Source organism: Macrobrachium rosenbergii, chromosome 14, assembly GCF_040412425.1.
Source record: "Macrobrachium rosenbergii isolate ZJJX-2024 chromosome 14, ASM4041242v1, whole genome shotgun sequence".
Taxonomy (NCBI): domain Eukaryota; kingdom Metazoa; phylum Arthropoda; class Malacostraca; order Decapoda; family Palaemonidae; genus Macrobrachium; species Macrobrachium rosenbergii.
This window is the reverse complement of record NC_089754.1, coordinates 40852271-40871710: the sequence shown is the minus strand read 5'-3', so window position 1 is coordinate 40871710 and position 19440 is coordinate 40852271. Positions and strand designations below refer to the sequence as shown.

General features: G+C 37.3%; 1 protein-coding gene across 7 annotated transcripts in view; it reads left to right on the top strand.

Moving 5' to 3' along the window:
• The first annotated feature begins 10951 nt into the window (after window positions 1-10951).
• Window positions 10952-19440, top strand: part of Ldh (Lactate dehydrogenase) — a 30713-nt gene continuing 22224 nt past the window's right edge. For 2 of the 7 annotated variants that reach the window (XM_067116602.1, XM_067116610.1), the window contains exon 1: window positions 18634-19440. This exon is cut by the window's right edge and continues 405 nt beyond it. The gene's annotated coding sequence lies outside the window, so the exon portion shown is untranslated. Of the gene's footprint in view, window positions 11515-18633 lie in introns of those variants that run through there. The other 5 variants (XM_067116604.1, XM_067116605.1, XR_010855305.1 and 2 more) reach the window with 5 other exon arrangements.

Genomic DNA, 19440 nt, shown 5'->3' with positions numbered 1-19440 from the left:
TAAACTGATAAGAGGGAATAAAAATGAGGTCAGTACACCTGAGTTCAGGAGACATCGTTAGAAAGCATGAACGAATTTGCTCCTCGCTTAAACACTTGTGGCCAAATTTCACAACTGCATTAGGCAAACCATTTAATATATATATATATATATATATATATATATATATATATATATATATATATATATATATATATATATATATATATATACCTATACACACACACATATACATACATATAGTATATGTGCACACACAAATTATATATATATATATATATATATATATATATATATATATATATATATATATATATATATATATATATTTATCATAAACTTTATCACATACACAATTGTTCTGTGCATTATTACAATTACTAGCAGGACCTCATTCAAACTGGATGGTATCTAGTGGAGATATTTATTCAGAAAAAGTTACAGGCTTTCTAGGACAAACAGATATTTGATAATAAGGACTGTTTGTCCTAGAAAGCTTGTAACTTTTTCTGAATAAATATCTCTTCTAGATAGGCTACCATCCAGTTGAATATATATATATATATATATATATATATATATATATATATATATATATATATGTGTGTGTGTGTGTGTGTGTGTGTGTGTGTGTGTGTGTGTGTGTGTGTGTGTGTGTGTGTGTGTGTGTATAAGTGTGTGTTTATACTAAGTAACGAAATTTTTGCTTGGTACCTACTAAGAAATGAGAAATTCACAACGAAAGAAAATACAATCTAATTTTCATTCCAAATACTCTACTTCCGAAATTCTGCCATGGTGGCTTTCTTTACAAAGAGCCAAAATTTCGGAGGTTTTGGATTGATGTATTCTGAAACTGCTATAGTTCTCACGTAGAACGGAACCCTAGATGAAACTGAGTAAGTTGAGGGTGTTGAACCAATTTATTGACACTTCGTGATCTGTTGTTTTCGCTTCTCTGTTAAAGAGAGATGAAAAGGCCACAGACATTAGCAAATCTTGTCAAAGTGAGACTGTCTATAAGTTTTTGGAAACAAACAAGGCTGATTTTCATATATTTTGTGGTGGAATGGATGAAGGAATGATCAAACACTGACTTTACCTAACAATATCCTTGCAGTATAAGCATGAATTTCAAACAGAAAAGTAGCATATGGCTTTGGTTGTGCGGCCTGTGGTATATTCAAGCGCCTCATTGTCTCTTACTTTTCATTCCAGTTTCCATACAACCTAATATACCTAACACTGACTGTTAGAATTTCATTTCTGCCTGATTTTGATATTTTCTGCATAAATGTCTCCTTCATGACCTGTTTTCATACATTCTGGTGCTTACAACCTTTCCATAGAGCCCTGTTACCTGCCCAGTATTTATGATCATATCTTTAATATATCATTAGTAATCAAGTAAAAATAAAACAAAAGCATTGGACAAGATGCATTCAGGATATCTTCTCTTTGGATTTGACCCCATAGCCCAATTAGATTATTTTTTTTAATTTTCTATCTAATCTAAAGTACCATGACTGATGGGGGCACAAACAGACAAGCACTAAGGAAACCCTTACGGCCATCCTCAGATATTGCCGTCTCGACAGTTTTCCTCTGTTTTGTACCAGCGCGAATGCACTGGGATCCCTACAGGGCTTATGAGCCCAGGGCAAGGTCTCCAAATCGAACGACTACCATCATGAACTCTGACCCAGAACTGATTCTGATTCTGATTAGAATACAATTAATTAACATTCGTACCCTTGAATAAGATCCTTTATTAAGTTTATGAGTTCCAGTTAACCTTGGTGATACAACTAAAATGGTAAGGTAAGACTACTAAAATAAGCTTAGATGGCATTAACATGTAATCTCACCTGCCAAGTCCCTCACATTTATTAATTCCCGTGGAATTTTGGGACTTCAAGTTCATGGGCTTGGTGTGTGTGTGTGTGAACCAGTTTCACCATAAAACATCTAATTATAAATCAAGGCCCACAGCACTGTTGGCTTTGGCGTGCCACTTGACCAAGATCCGGGGAGAACGATATTTGCCAGGGACAACCCAACCCTCCTTTTGGTGGAATCACCTCCTCCTTCAGAGCCAAGATAAATCTGATCAGCTAAAAAGTGGGACCACGGTAGCTTCTGTCAGGGTAGATTTGGGTTTTTTTTTTTTTTTTTTTCCTAGGAAGGTCTCTTAGCCGTTTATGCCTAGTGCTTGTCTGAGTACACTGGATAAGAGGGGAAGCAAAGGTAGTCACAGATAAAGGGAATGAAATGGACTAGAGAGAGAATGAACATCTTGGCATAGCACAAGCAATAAAGTACTGGATCGTTGTAATTCCATCATTTGAAACAGAAAGAGCAGCCAGACAAGAAACTAGTAACCATCGTATAAGTAAATTATGAACAGTAAGTTTACCCACGGCAGCCTTGAACCAGATCTTCTTGATAAGGCCCTGGCAAGGACAAAAGCAATGACGCAAGATTCTACAAAATCTTCAAAAGATTTGTTCTTGTTAGATTAAGTTGGTCTTGTCCCAGCACGGGCTCTTACCCTTGAGAACGTCCCCTCAAAAATTTCTGAAAGACGTATACCAAGCATGAATAAGACAGAACAAGAGACAACCAGCCAATCGGGCTCAGTAGAATTTGTTCGGGTGATCAAAGGCAAGATGGTGGGATTCCACATGTTTTAAAGAGTGGACATCAAAAGTGGAAGTTTTAGAACTTAGAGCACGACGTTATCAGGAACCTCAAATTGTGAGACCTTAATTTCTCAAAGAAAGTTTAGCATTTAGATTAAATTTATTTTAGATAATGAATTATAGAACTTGTTTCTTTCAGTTGTTATGAGTATTTAAGAATTTATTCTTATACACCTTAAACAAGACTTGTGTATTGTTGGTAAACACTATTAATTATTAAATGTCTTCAGAGGACCAAATTACTTGATTAAAAACAGTTAAATAACTAACCGGATGGCTGGATGTGTGATGGTTAATGTCGACATACAACAGTTTCGGGGCAGGTAATGGCTCCAGTTCATATAATTTTATTGAGACATAATTCTTTCAGAATCTCTGTCTCTGTCTGTCTCACACGGCTTTTTGGGGGTCATTGTGACTGCGCACCAACGACCTCAAGATCAGTAACTGGTTCTGACACTTCATTAGGCATAACTGGTTCTGAGCATCTCTCATGTCTTGGTCCTGTAGAGTGACTTCTGCTACTGACTTTGCATTGAAATCCATAAACATCTTGGTAGCCTACTAATTAAACATTCATGGCAAAACAAAGTTATTTTATTATAGAAATTATAAAGCACTCGGAATGCTAACCTTTAACAACGAGAAAGGGCTTTGTTATTTGACAATCAGACTGTTGCTTTCAAGTTTGTAAAATAAAAAAAAAAAAAAAAAACTGAAATCACTACGTCGTTCAGGAAGGGGAAAAAATCATATCGCTTACAGTTTAAAAGATGGTAAAACAAAAAACCAAAACTCTGCGCCCGAATCTTGATTCATTTCAAAACACGATCAACTCTTCCACAACCCATAGAGACAGCTAGGCAACAAAACAGACAGACGCGAGTTAGTATACAACCGTCGTTGAACTTCGCTGGTGAATGCAACAATTTAGGGGAGTTGTCCTGTCTAAAGAAGACTTTAAAGACTGGTAATGCAATCGATGAACAGACAAAACCACTTCTTGAATACGTAGAAGGCACACGAGACCAAGGTCTAAAGAATCCTTGCACGAGACCAACATCGCATTGAGATGGATTCCGACTCGTCTGCTATTGCGAAGCCGCAGAATTAGGATAATTTACTTAGCCACTGACTCGTCGTCACCTTGGCTTCTGCAGCTCTCTCCTCGAGGTGTTATATATATATATATATATATATATATATATATATATATATATATATATATATATATATATATATGTGTGTGTGTGTGTGTGTGTATATTTATATATATTTGTTTATATATATATACATATATATATTATATATATATATATAAATATATATATATATATATATATATATATATATATATATATATATATATATATATATATATATATTTATATATGTGTGTGTGTGTGTGTGTGTGCATGTGTGAACCCTTTTGAGAAAACTAGAGCAACAATCATAACAATGACTTTTAGGCCAACAACTAAAACGACAGCGATAAATTCTAAAGATAAAAATGACAGTATCGCTGTACTGAACGATACTCGGATTTCTCAACCATGGCTTATTCTGAACTTTCACCTGCATTGCATTAAAACGTCGTAAGTATTCTGAGCACTAACACGCAGTCTCTAACATGGCGATAACAAATCAGTAATGCAAATTGAGTTGGTTCTCCGTGACTTGATGGATCCGAAGTGAAAAGAGTTAATTGGCTCTCACTGAAAATAGTTTTAGTAATCAGTTCAAATATTTTATCAACTATTTTAGCAGTGTTGTGTAATAGAAGCTTTCACCTTAATCATCCTTGTTTATTTAAGGAGATCCTCCTATCCGTCCTTATTCGGTCTAACTGGTTATATTACGGTTTATGAACACCCCCTTGAACGACTGTCTTCTGTGTTTTTGTTAACTGTTTCTTTGATTTTTTCACAAAAGTATCCCAATTTTTCACATTTTTGTTTTAGCTCTTTGAGGACTTACAGAAATAGTATAAATTTCCGTGTCTCGGAAAAATATTGAAACTTATGACCAAGTCAAACTTGTAAACAAACATGCAGCTTAAAAAAAGGGATTAATAAGCAAAAACAAAAAAAAATTCAGAAAGACGACGGTGGTATACTGGATGAAACAAATTTAATCACAAATGCCTCACCATGCTGATTAGGTAAACAAACTCGAAAGCCCACCATAATATCATTAGCATTTCCAAACAAACTTCGGCAGTAGATTATTCAAAGACTTACAAACGTATCTAACAATTTTTCTTATTGGCTTTTAGCTTTTGTAAGAAGAGCAACCCTCCATTTTTGAGAATCTATAAGTGATAAGTGCCGAAAAAAATTCGTCTACGACGTGGCACTGCCAATGGAATACTGCGTAAAGCATTTTTTATTTAAAATAAAACTTTTCCGAGAAGTAAGACATGGATCCTGATAAGGGGCCCAAGTTCTCACTGCTTCCCAGTTGTTTACGTTACCTCAGAACCTCACAGTAAGTGTACCTAATTCGTCACCATTATCATGACAGGCAGATAATTCCTGTTATTGTCAGAAACTCATTTTGCAGTCATCTTCCGCATTTCTTGAAGGTCCTTTGCTAAGCACGCGCGTAGTGCTACTTGTGTGCATATAGTTTATGTAAACATACATGCATACACACACACACGTATATATATATATATATATATATATATATATATATATATATATATATATATATATATATGTATATTCAATATTAACCTGTTTCTCACAACAGGGGTGGGTCCCCCTGGTCCCCCCCAATAAGAAAGGTGAATGATCACTGCCACATTCACACTTGAGCCACCAAATCAGGGATGAGCCCCCTGTGCAGAAATCATCCACAACATTGTCCAAACCATACAAAAACACAGATGGCTCACCAGCAACGCGTTAGACCATTCTACACACACACACACTGCGCCATTCATTTCTGTCTTACACACGTACTCTCGCTTTTGGATGCTGAATCGCCTCCTTTCCAATACCCATTTCACTTCATCTATTCAAAAAGGCACCAGCAACTTGGAAAATGAGAATGGAACTGAATGTCATCGTGAATGGAAAAGAGCAAAACAATGGAGGGACGATTAAACAAAATCTATAGTCCAGTGACGTAAAATACGAATCAAAAGATAGTGCGAGAGCAGCTGTGCAAAAGGATATGTACAATCTACAGCATACTTGCTCTGCAGCACGAGAGAAGAATATATAACTAAGAAAAGCTCCGGTGAGCGACCAGATACCAAGAGTGGATCAGATGCTCGAGCATTCAGAAAGGATGAATCACCTCACGGTCAAAACAAAAACGCGAAAACATATTAGCTTAAGGCAAAGGAAAATAACATGTTTTGAGCTTAAGGCAAAAGAAACGAAAATAACGATAACAAATGGTTTCAGGAAGAGGATTGAGGATGCCTGGTCGAAGATCATTGTAATTAAATGAGGCCTTTTTATCAAAAAAAACGGAGAGAGAGGAGAGGGGTGAGGTTGGGGGATGACGACCAGGTTAAAAACAGGATGAATGGTTTCACCACTGTGGCGTGAGGATTGAGGATTGCCTGGTCGAAGATCCCCTGAGTGTAATTAAATGATGAAGTACATTTTTACCAAGCAAATCACTCCCTGAGAGAGAGAGAGAGAGAGAGAGAGAGAGAGAGAGAGAGAGAGAGAGAGTTTTTAAACAGAAGACAATGGCCATCCAATCTAATTCCCCTTTCTAGACCAGGCCCGATAAAAATAGGAAGAAAGAAATAACAGACCTGAGAGTGTGACAGAGAGGTGATGAATAGACTGAATGAAAGGAAAGAGATTTGGTCGTGTCTCACGTGACGTGAGATTGTCAAAAGAAATGTGAGTGGAAACAATTTTGCCACTTTCCATAGTGAAACGGATGTATGTAATGTCATAGCAGCCTTTGCTTCAAGGCTTATCAAATGCGTTTTACTCTGAACTCTAGAGTATCGAGAGAGAGAGAGAGAGAGAGAGAGAGAGAGAGAGAGAGAGAGAGAGACACCTTAATGATAACTGGTACCATGTGTACTGTTAAGTCATAACAATACGCGGAAGGAGTAAAAAAGTACATATCAAATGCAAACAAACTCCTATTGTCTAAGAAACACACAAAAAAAGAAGCAGACAAGAGTCTGAAACGCAGGTGTGCAAAGCATCCAGGTTTTTCATCAAAGCGTTGAGATCAAACAAAAGCGACAGACTTCAATCGGTTCATTCAATACCTCTTCCCTATACAGATTTACAGAGACCAAGTTTACCAGCTTATTTCGATCCTGCATCCTTAAAACGGCCAACAATTCTGTCTGGGTTTGACTAAAAAATAACAAAGACTGATCGTCAGTAATTAAACTGATTATATTTACGTTGGTTATTTGAAAAATGCAACCGTAACAAACGATAGGTGTGATTGGCAGCGCCTAATTCATTTCTTGATGGTGTAATGAAAGTGTGAGTTCGAACCCCATCTGGGAGAGAGAATTTCTTTATTCATTCCCTTTCGGGTTTCAAGGCTTTTGGAGGGAAGCTCTTTTAAAGCAAATTAATAAACTGGGAAACCAGAGGTGATTGTGGCTAGTACAATACATATAACGGGCGAAGGTGGAAAATAAACTACTTATTCGGCTTTGGATCACAGACAAAGGACAAAATATCAGTCCCATGATCATCTTTCGATGGATTATAGCTACGTAGTTATTAGGTAATCCATAGTTTATGATCTATGATTTATGAAAATTCGGCTCTATGGTAAAGAAGTCGAAGATCTTGGACAGCAAGATTGAAGAAAGGAAGAGGAATGACGGTGAGGTAAAAGGCTAAAGTATGGGTGCAGCTTAGTGGCCGAAGGGCCCTTGCAAACAACCTTTAAATGCCAACAGTGCACCACGCTAGGTGCACTGATGGCAGTACCCCATACGGGAAATCCATAGTTTATAGAATATGCCAGGTTTTTGGAGTGGAAAATGGAGTATGAAATGTAGTGAATCCTTTAGAACTAAAGAATTAATTAAATAACAAGCTGTGAAAGATTCAGTGAATAAAAATATCACTTTCTTGCTGACCATATCATTGACCTAAGATGATGTTGTTTTGTTTAGCTAGACCTTTCCTAACGTTCACCATAACACATTTAAAAAGAAAATAATTTACCTTTAAAGCTACGAAAGGTATGACAAAGTGCAGATGGGGTGCCACAATAAACAGAAGTGTCCCACTGAAGTGTCGTATAAGTTTTCTTTCACGCTACCTCGTTTTCTAAATCTTGATTATTGGAAACTGCAGATTTCGTTGCAGTTTGTTGTCTCTGCGCCATAATATATATTTTTGCACGTTAATTTTGTAAGCAGAATAATACCTATGAGAGATATTTTTTAATGTATAATGGGAGAGATGACGTGCTGCTGCTAAAATGTTAGGAGACGACATTAAAGTCAACAGAATAACAAAACTTAGAGGGAAAACAATACTGCAGTGCTATAAACTGCCACGCATCATTTATTTACTTTTTCGGACTTGTATAGAAGTGCATATACGTACATTTCATTTCTGATTTCTTTATTACATTTTATGTTTTATGATTTCTTTATTATTATTATTATTATTATTATTATTATTATTATTTCATCTTTTATCTTATCATTTTGCCATGAATAAATGCAAGCATTGGTACATAAACTCCGGTGACATAATCATTACTAAAATGTGAAACAGACCTTAGGTGTGGGAGAGGCAATGGATTAAAAAAAACAGTGACGGCAATTATGTGTCGGCAATGATTTTCAAAATTCTGCTGACAACTTTCCATCTAAGTAACTTCACCATGGATAAGAAAAGAGAACGATATACTCAATGCTACCATCACTAGAACTACTGTGGCTCCATCGAACATTACAGGTTCATGACGGTGAACTTGCTGTGTAATGAGGCTCTTATCCTCACGTCTTCCATGACTCTTTTCAGCCCAATGAGAGCTGATAGTCAGCTCAGTGGTCTGGTTAAACAATTTTAATAATAATAATAATTCCCGATACAATAGCCCCTGTGCCCTTTAAGAGCAAGAACCCATGCCATCTCACGACTGGTTTACTCAGACAACAACAACAACCTCTGAACCCAGATAATTCTGTCTTGGGTATTTTTTTCTGTCGATAAAGATCATAATAGCGTCTTAGGAGGAGCGCAAAAGATTCCTACTGCTAATAAACTGGCTGCTATCCACAGCTCAGTCGTTGAAACATGGAGGTAAAAGTCCTTAGATTTTTGTGCGTTTCATTGCCTTTGCACTATTGCCCTTTGTATGATATGGAATGATAATCTAAATGCAAAGGGTGGTTGTTTTTGGTCTTATTTATATAATTTAATCAACCCTGTTGGAAACTCACGATGAAAAGGGTAGGATATTTGATTACTTTTCTTCGAAATCTTATAAAAAAATGGCAGTGGATTTAGTCATAGTTATAACAATGATGGAAATATGGCAGATTTATTTACTCTAGCTTAAAAGTTTATGAAAAATAACAATGGATTTAATCATTCCAATTCGAAAATTTATGAAATAGTGACAACGGATTTAATTATTCTAATAATCTGAAAATTTATGAAATATGGACAACGGGTTTAATGATTCTAATCTGAAAACTTATGAAAAATGGACAGCGAATTTATTCTAATCTGAAAAATTATGAAAAATGGACAGCGGATTTGGTTATCAAAATCAGAAAATCCATGTCGTATGAGGACAATGGATTTAGGACCTTCTAAAACCAAAAATTCATGAAAACGCCGAGTTTTTCATAACCCTTAGCCACCACAAAAACGCATCCAAGTAGGAAAATGCATGAGCTCTTTAAAGTATAACGACGCAATTTGCTCCAGATTCGAGATTACCGCGATAAGATTATTGGCTCATATATTCAATAATGACTCACTCGCTCTAGTAACTTCTCGGAAATCATTCTGGATCCTGTTCTCAACGGTGATTTCTGTGGACTCCACGACCGTGATTATGTTTTATACGATCCAGTGATCGATATTCTCATAAAAGAGAACGATTAAGTTTTCTTTCTCTAAGACGTAGTTTTGTCATCAGTAGGTCCCTTACACCAAGGTCTAGACCTTGCCTCACACAAGGCCAAATGCAATGTTTCGCCTTCTTCTATCGCATTTTGTGTTCCCTTATTCCCGGAAACCAAACTGGAAAATGGAATTAGAATCTCAATGCTCATCTTATCGAAGTTTTCTTTAAGAAATCAATGCTACGAGATACTTATTTACTTCTCTGTGAGAACTGGAATACGATACAGGGACTAGCCACATTACCTCGAATTTCTTGCGAATTGCGACAGGCCTCGTGAGAAGGTGTGAACGAATATGGGTCACAATGAAGCCTGAAAAGCTAGCAAAACGGGCGAGTAAACCTCGTAATTTTGCTTTGGTGTTGTTTGTAAGGTGTGCTTGTGATTCTCTTTCTTAATAAATCTGAATTTTTGCAACAAACACCTCATGACATTCTGAGAATCGGTTATACCGTATCACCATCAGGTTCGGGTATCAGCCCGGGGCCACCCGCCCCCTCTTAAATTTGGCAGGCATAATTTTTTTTTTTAATATGAAACCCATTAAAATAAGGTAGTGTAATAGATCCATTGCAAAATAGTCAATGTAATATATATATATATATATATATATATATATATATATATATATATATATATATATATATATATATATATATATATATAATATATATATATATACAATTATATATATACTGTATATATATATTATACGTAATATATGTATGTGTACAAACGTTCAACATTAAGACATAAGACATTTCTATTTAAATCAAACATGACACAAAAAAGGGCATCCCGAAACACAGAAGAGACCCAACGAGATTTTCATGCAGGCAAAATCTTAGCATGTGAGCCTAACACTACCCATTTTTGTGAAAATGTAAGAGATTAAACTAAAAGTAACACCACAGACAAGCATACATTATTTACGTTAGTGATTAACACAAAAGTATTCGTGGTAGATCAGTGTTCATGTATTTGCAGATGCAAAATAATCCCAACTTTATAAAAGAAACAAGCAAAGGTCTCTTACTCCTTCCCCCTAACAACCGACGCATGGTTATATAAGAGCAGTATTGATTTAGCATCTCCGATTACAATGATAAGAAACTGCCTTTTCGAAGATAGGCAAAACTTATTATGCAGATCTGGGTGTTTCACTTTGTTGCCTTGGCCTATATGAAAGGCTTCTAAAATAAACGAATACCACTGTTGCTATAACAACTGTTTATTTAGGCGAGTTCTCGTACAGAGGATCTGCCATATCCACTCGAATAAGATTATTTTCCCGCTCATATTATAACTTTCACCGGGTTTCTGCTATAGCATAAATCTCACAGAAAGGTCTTTATGTTTTTATTTAGGTAAGGTCTTGATAATTTGTCAACCACATTTTATAAAGGTCATATACTGCATAGTATAATCACTACTTAGCAACTAGTATTGTTGAGTAAATTCTTCGTGAATTACCAGTAGCCGGCGCCCAACATATCGTACAGCAAGCTAAGTCAGCGCCGATAGCAGAGGCGGCACCGATGCCAGGCAGGCAGCCAGCTGAACGTTTCAAAGTCACCTTTGGTTGACCTTCATTGCCATCCTCTTCAACTTCTTGTCCTCTGTTGGGTCAGACACGAAACAGTCGTCTCGCCCTTTGCACGCGTCCTTCGCAAAGCTCTCTTGCCCTCGTTCCACGCGCCTCTTCGTCAGGTAAGTGAGACCGTTTCGCAAATTAGGCTCAGACCGGTAGACTACAGTACCATCTTGTTGAGATAAAGCACCAGTGGATAAAAAGAATGATTATAAATCATGTTTGCATCCGCTTGACGCAAGTGACAGTACTATTTGATCCCGTATATCATATTCTGGGGATGTGCTTGAGAAAATCGTTGGTTACTTGAAGCAACAGTTATCCTATCACTCAGACCTCTGATTTTGACAGTATTGTTGGTACACCTAACGGGGTAAATTAATAAGACTTTTGCTCAATTGTGGAAAGTATGCTTGTTACCGAGTTAAAAATGATATTTTTGAGTGTATGTTTCCTTACTACACTCATGCGTGTTAAGTTTACGGTGTCAGCATTGATTATAAAAAGATATTTCTGAAACAATAGTGTGATGGCTTTCTGATGAGTATTCAGTTTATTTCGTTTTGCTTGAACTGATCGTCCAGTTGTTACTCGTCAACTGTGATAAAATTTCGGCATGTTTGTTAGAAAATTTCGAAGATCTACTTAAGCCAGGCCTCATCTTGGTTACCCTGATGGTGGCTTAACTCCGGAACAATCGTTGTGGAATTCTTATGATAAAGTTCTTGTTTAGCTTCGATTTGAGGTAAAAGGTATAACATGGGTATAACATTTATTGCATTCCCGTAGCGCTTTGAACAACCGCCGGGTTCTGGTAGTACAAGAGGTTATGTATCTTGGTTGGGTTGTCTGGTGCTCTTGCGTATTAAAGATGATGGGTCAAAACACATTTCTAGTTCCTCAATACTTTATTCTTGTACCGCCGTGGAAAACGCTAGCTGGCAACATTCAACTTTTAAGATTTCTGATTAAACTTTTAATTTAATTTGTCTTATTTTCTAGTTTCCGTTAAATATTGTTGCTTTGCATGGAAACGGTGAAAAGTTACAAGCTTTTCCATTCTTTTTCAGTACGAGGGAAGTTATGATTTTCATGAGGAATTTCTGTTTAGCGAGAGGATTGCTTCCAAGTGAACATTTTCAGAATAAATCCCAGGATACTGTACATGTCACTATAAAATATGTGGAATAATTTCTAGGCAAAACAGTTGCACATTCATTGAACAGATTTCATAACCAATCTTCAGTTTTTTGTAAAAGTTTGTTCCAAGCACAAAATTAACAGACTGGTATTGACACTCAAAATATGAGGGTATTTTTAGAACACCTATGTAAATTACTAGTAAAATTGTAGAACCATAAGTTAACAGTATTTGGACACACATGACAGAGTACCTACGATGTCCTCGTTAGTATAGAAGAGGTTAGGTAGTTTATGTCAAGTCTCGCCATTTCTGACTAAGAAATGCCAAAAAAATAGGTCCGTCGAGAAATATTGCCCTGCGAAATTTACAAAACATGAACATATTTGAAAGTGAAGTACCGGTCCTCCCATTGCTCCTTATGTCATTGGCCCCAGCCGCAGTTGGAGTGATAACCTTTCTGTGAGCAATGACCTCTGGCTTATACCCAAGAGAACCTCCTTGCCCAATGGGATAAAGGTGGCCAAGAGCTAATCATGTCTAATGTCAAGATGTCAGCCCGTTATTGAGAACAGAATCTGACCTTGACCTAGTGAACGACCTTGGCCAAGGTTATAGTGGTAATCATGTCCTGGTATATACTTGCCTAAGATGTGACCTTTGCCAAGGTTATATTGATAGTCTTGGCATAAGATCTGCCCTTAGCTAAGTTTATGATTATTATTTTAACTTGCCATAGAGAAGGTTATCGTGACAAGACTTCTAGTGATAATTGGGTCAGGTCAGTGATAACCACAGTTTAATAACAGCTTTGTTAAGGATATAATAACCTTTTGTTGTTAATTGAAAATGTGTTAGGTATGATGATACTTTTGTAATAACTGATCATGGCCAAGGCGATGATGATAGCACTTTAAGCAAGAACTGCCCTTGGTCAAGGTTATAACGGTAACCTTTGCAATGTTATAGTGGTTTGCCCTCGAAGTGTTTGCCGATGACCTTCATTCCGTGTTTCAATGTCTGCATGTTGTCTACTGCCAACTATGTGTAACTATTTGAGATTTTGGAATTTATTTTAGCAATAGCTGGTCTGCCCACAATTCACTTTTAATTCACTGCATCGAATTAGACTTAGGGGGGGGATTTAATATACGATTTTTTCCTTCGTTTTTTTAAATTTCTTCGGTTGTTCTGCGGTTGTTGTTGCTGTTTACACGAAAGTATCAGGAAATTGTCTTAGGCTTATGAAACTTTTTGCACAGTGGTTTTGTTGGTGTTGGCTTAATGCCACCTCGAGAGTAATTTTTTCCAATTTGTTTATCGCTTAGAGACGGAGTTCCCGTTGCCAAATACCCATGAAGCAAACAGGACAAACAGTTTGTTGTTTATTAATTTTTTTTTATTTTGCCAGAGTCCCACTCCGATTTTTTTTTTTTTTTTTGCCAGGGTCCCTCCGCTTAATGCGCTCTGCGAGACCCGCTAACCGAACTCGCCATATGTACATAATAATGCAGAAACATTTTGATTTTTTTTTATATCACGTACTCCATATTGATTGTCAAACCCACACGTTCATAGAATCCAGAAAAAAGATTTTGAGTATTTTTTTTTTGAGCGACTGATATCAATGGTATAATTTTTAACTTGTAGGCTTAGTGATTTGCTTCGGAAACTGGGAGGTTAGGTTTAACCTCCTTGATCGGAACCTTCTTACCTGCTTTTGCTTTCAAAGTTCCCTGATGCGCTATAGGTAGACCACATTCTTTCCCTTCTTTATCCCACTTCTGGGTTCGATTCTTTTCCCGAAGGCACGGATTTGCTCACAGGTACTAATAGAAGCCTTATAAATATAATCGGCGGTCTGGTTACCGTACTGTGAAAGCACCTTGTCTCTCGAGATTAAGTAGAGTTGTGTGACTACTGTTGATAGTAATTCAGTCGTTATTTTCAGTATTGAAATCGTGCAAACATCATCATCCCTCATTGTCAGTAGGCCTAAGGTCTAGAGAGTATAGCCTATACTCTATAGCCCTTGAGTAGGCCTATCTCTTGGTTTATGTTTGGAGGCTTCCCATAGGCCTAATGAGCAGTGGATGTGCCTAGGTGGGACCAAGATATTTTTTTGGTAAAATATACTATTTGGTAAAATATACTATTCTCGAATGTACTGTACATATCCATGTGAATGAAGGAAAATATTAATAATTAGTAAACCTGTATTTGAAATTATAGAGCTCAATTTTCAATTTTCAGCTCTTTACTAAATGTAGATGTATCAAATACTGTAATGTAAATTTCCTCACAAACTTATATTCAGTACTAGCCGAATTTCTATTATCAAGTTTTAATTTTCAACTATAGCATAATATCCTTGTCATGTAAATATATCAGTATAGTGCATATTATCAATAACACAAAAGACTTATGACACTCGAAAAGCTCTTCAAAATTTCAACCTATCCCATTCCCTCTTTTTCATCTCCTCTCTGGAAATTAACTCTAAAAATAAACAGCAGTAGCAAATTGCAGTGTACTTATTCCAAACTGTAAATATAGTTTCAGTCACTTCATACATAAGTTGATACCATTAAGTTGGATCAAAATATCATGAACAAACATATCATTTGTGTTAAAAACCTGTAACTATATCCATTCATTTCTCAGTTCTGTGTAAGTTGCAAAGATGATAGTAGACATCGTCATGATCAGCGTCTGGTGATGACGGTAATTATTCTATACCGCCAGTGTAGTGTGGCTTTTTTAGACTTTGTGGTTAATTAAAAGTCGCTTTCAACCGTCGTAGGGACATGATCGCTAGGGCGGTGACATCTGCTTTTGACCACCAAAGGGTTAATGTTTAGCTACAAAGGGGATTTCAACCTGGGGGGGAGCCAGTGGGGGAGTCAAGCACCTGAGGTTCATCAGGCGGGCTACATTTATCTTCCTTCTCGCAGCTGCTTTTTAATAGCCATGGCTATGCCTGATTTAATATCTTCCCAAATGTAATCAAGTTTTAACTCTTATGTAGTTCATGAATAGTCTGGCTGTCGTGTACGAATAGGACAAGTATAAATGGGCATTAATTTTGTCGACAAGTCTCTGCCGGATAAATTAATTGTAAAATTTAAAAAAATACATATGAGAAAAAAGTCTGATAACGAAGTTTATGGCATCAGTGTTGCGATATCCTTATCCTTTAATATCCTTTAAAATGTGTAATAAAATTGTGAAAAATACACAAACATGATTTAGGTATTGGCACGTTCGTACCCGCATCATCGGCCTCGTTTGTAAGTGAAGCCCTTAATGAAGGTGGTAGTGGGTGACTAGTCCTTTGTTAGCGGGTGTTGCCATGGTAACAGTATGACTGGTTGCTTTCATGAAGTGATTATAAATCTACTTATGGCCGACAGGTTGAAGAAACGTCACAGCAGCTGCGTGAAAAAAAAATAGTATTCCTGCGCAATGTTCAAGTATTTATTTCGTTACTTTGCTACAATCGAGCCACCCATCGGATAAATAACTAATTCAGGCTCTGTAGCCAGTAATTTCTCTCTACTTGCCAAATGGTTATAGCAAAGCTATTGTTAGATGTGGCAGTTGTAGAAAGTGTTTGAGAAAGGCTCAGATGAAGGAGACGTAGACTTAGGTGAATTCAGGCAGAACGTACACAACACAACAGAGGAGAGAGAGAGAGAGAGAGAGAGAGAGAGAGAGAGAGAGAGAGAGAGGAGGTGGGGGGCGGGGTGCCGGGTGCCTTATGTCCCGTCTCAAATGATGAAAGGAGAGTAAAGCTGAAATCAACCACATCTAATTTCTTTTGTATCTCATAGCATACTACAATAACGAAGATTTATCTCAGTTTATATTCATCCATTTCTATATAGATAGGCAAGTATTTCTTACACTCCTGACATAAATCTAAATCAAGACTTAAAAAAAAAAAGGCTGCGTAGTCAAGCCAACCCTAACGTTACTCATTTTGGCTTCTCTTCTGTGTGAGAATTACTGAACAAGTCGATGGCTTTTCAAGTGTGTGGGGGTGTTTTGTAGTCGTAATCTACACCAGTAATATGGAGAGTAATTCAGGGGCGACATTTCAGATTTTTCATGGGGGGGCAAAGGCGGTTTGGCAAGCGAAGCGAGCCTAATCACCTGTTTTTTTTTTTTTTGAGCTGTTTTATGTGATTTTTGAAGCACATAAAATAGATAGAAAGATATAACTTAATGTGATGACACATTTGAATTTCGGTAGGAATAATGGAAAACCAGCTGCTGTTACTTCTTGGGGCTTGGTGGGGTGAGGGGGCAAGTTGAGGCTTTGGGGCATCTTGAGTCTTGGGGGGGCAGTTTTCCCCCAGCCCCCCCTAAATGACGCCCCTGAGTAAAGTACATATTACTGGTGTAGATTACGATTACAAAACACCAACACACACTTGAAAAGCCACCGACTTGTTCAGTAACTCTCCCACAGAAGAGAAGCCAAAATGAGTAACGTTAGGGTTGGCTTGACTACGCAGCCTTTTTTTTTTTTTGAAGTCTTGATTTAGATTTATGTCAGGAGTGTAAGAAATACTTGCCTATTTATATGGAAGTGGATGAATATAAACTTGAGATAAATTTTCGTTATTGTATTATGCTATGAGAGATACAAAAGAAATTAGATGTCGTTGGTTCCAGCTTTACATATTTTATTTCAAACGGGAGAGTCTGTGAATTTTTACTTCCTAATACAAGAGATCTTGTGATCTATTGATGGCAGAAAGTTTTCTCTCTCTCTCTCTCTCTCTCTCTCTCTCTCTCTCTCTCTCTCTCTCTCTCTCTCTCTCTCTCTCTGACACAAGCAAATAGGATTGTCAGCTAAGTTAAGATAAACATACCTAAACTGTCGACTGTTAGTTCGCGTCTGCTGTAGAATTGAGTGTGATTGGTGTCAGTGTTCAAAGTAACATTTTCAGAGAGAGAGAGAGATGGGTGGGGGTTGAGAAAGCAATAAATTGAGGATGAAGTTTACCACTAAAGATATACAGTATTTTCAGAGCAGAAGAGGAAAAATTCTGCCAGAGCAAGAGAATGTTGGGGTGAGACAGCAGCACCTCTCTCACTGAATCGTGTGCATGGTATATGAAGATGGATGTAAGGGGTTTGCTGTTTTATTCCAATGGTTCTCAATTGCTAGCAATTTACTCATTATTCCTATGATGGATTGTGAGCATAACGTTATAAACAGCCAAAGCTAATGTCTGTAAAGAAGGGAAATGTTAACTCTGATTAGTTATTTGTAATTTTTCTCTAATTTCTTTTCATTGAATAATGAGAGAGAGAGAGAGATCGACCGAATTATCTGTAAAATGGTTCCACACCTGTAAAGATAAAGTTATTGGAAGCACAGACATGGGTGGTTGGGGGAGAAAGGCTTAACCGTGGGCGAATGGGCTTAAAAGGGAAGCTGTGTATGACTGAGGGTAATGGGGAAGGCTGATCAGAGACACCGGCCCCACGAGAATAACAGAGCATTGGAAGAAGAAACACTTATGTATATGCGTATGTATATATATATACATATATATATCATGTTGAAAATTCATTTTTCCCACGGTTATGTAATGCACATAGTAAACTGTTGAATCACTCTATTCAATGGAAATTCCCTTTCGTTCTACGTAGGTATGTGTGTGTGTTCGGTATTCGTGGGAGACAGAGACAGAGAGAGAGACTTGCGTGCCCGCATTTGATGGCATGCCTGCAATAAGTCACGTCTCGCTAAAGTTTTGTATTCATAGTAAAAATTAATAAGGATCATTTCTCGGAAATACTGCTATCACGGGAAGCTTTGCCACCGGAGACAAAGGTCAGGCTACCGGTGTGCTTTTTTCGTTTCGTATGTATGTTCCGACAAAATAACTGAAATAAACCAACTTAGTTAAGCAAGCAAAGGCTCTTCAGCGTTGTCGGAGGATTTCCGGTATTCTGATAGATTATCTCGAGACAAAAAATAATTTTATCTGTTTTGTAACTGTTTCTGAAAGGAGAATCATGGGGAATTTTGTTCTTCAGAAAAAAAACGGTTATTCCCCCGTACCTGGTTTATCCCATTACAGTGGTGAAAGTTATAGCTAAGCGCACATGAGCGGACACACGTTCACATATACGATTATATTAATGCCAACGTTCATAGAGTGACATACTTTAAACTACGCAAGGCAAAAAAAAAAACTAATGGTACTAGTGTATAAGACTCGGAGAAAAATAGCGTGTGACAAGGCGGAAGGAGGAAAGAGCCCCCACTCTTAGGCAACATCGATCGATCCTGCCATGTAGAGTGTCACGTGCTCTTTGCGGGCGTGGCCTCATTGCATAGACCCACCCCGATCTAGGAGAGACGTGTAGGAAAACAGGCGGCAACCTGTACCACCTGTAGAATCACCTTTACGGCGAAGGGTCCTTGCATGGTTTAATTGTTGTTGGAGCTTCCTTCCATGTGTGGAGAACGAACATTGTCGATGAAGATAATCGGAGATCAAGTTTTCTATGATTACCCTCATTTTAGAGAAAACGTCTTAATATATTTCAAAAGGAAGACTGTTCCCTATAAGGGGGTGGCTCCAGGGGGAAAAATAAAACAACGGCGACAAACATTTGCAATTTAACAGCTGCATCAAGGATGAACCCCATGTACCAAAAGCACTCTGTAGGTCTGCGTGGTATGAATGTCACAAAATAGTAGGGCTTATGTGATTTGCAGCAGCAAATCTACAGTATTAACTGTAAGCTGCATTATATTTATTTACAATGGCCTATTTACACCTATTCTGTATGTTTTTTTATAATAAATTTATTTTACTAGGCTGACTCTAATCAACAACAGTAGATAACGGTTCAGAGTGACAGTAAATAACGGTTC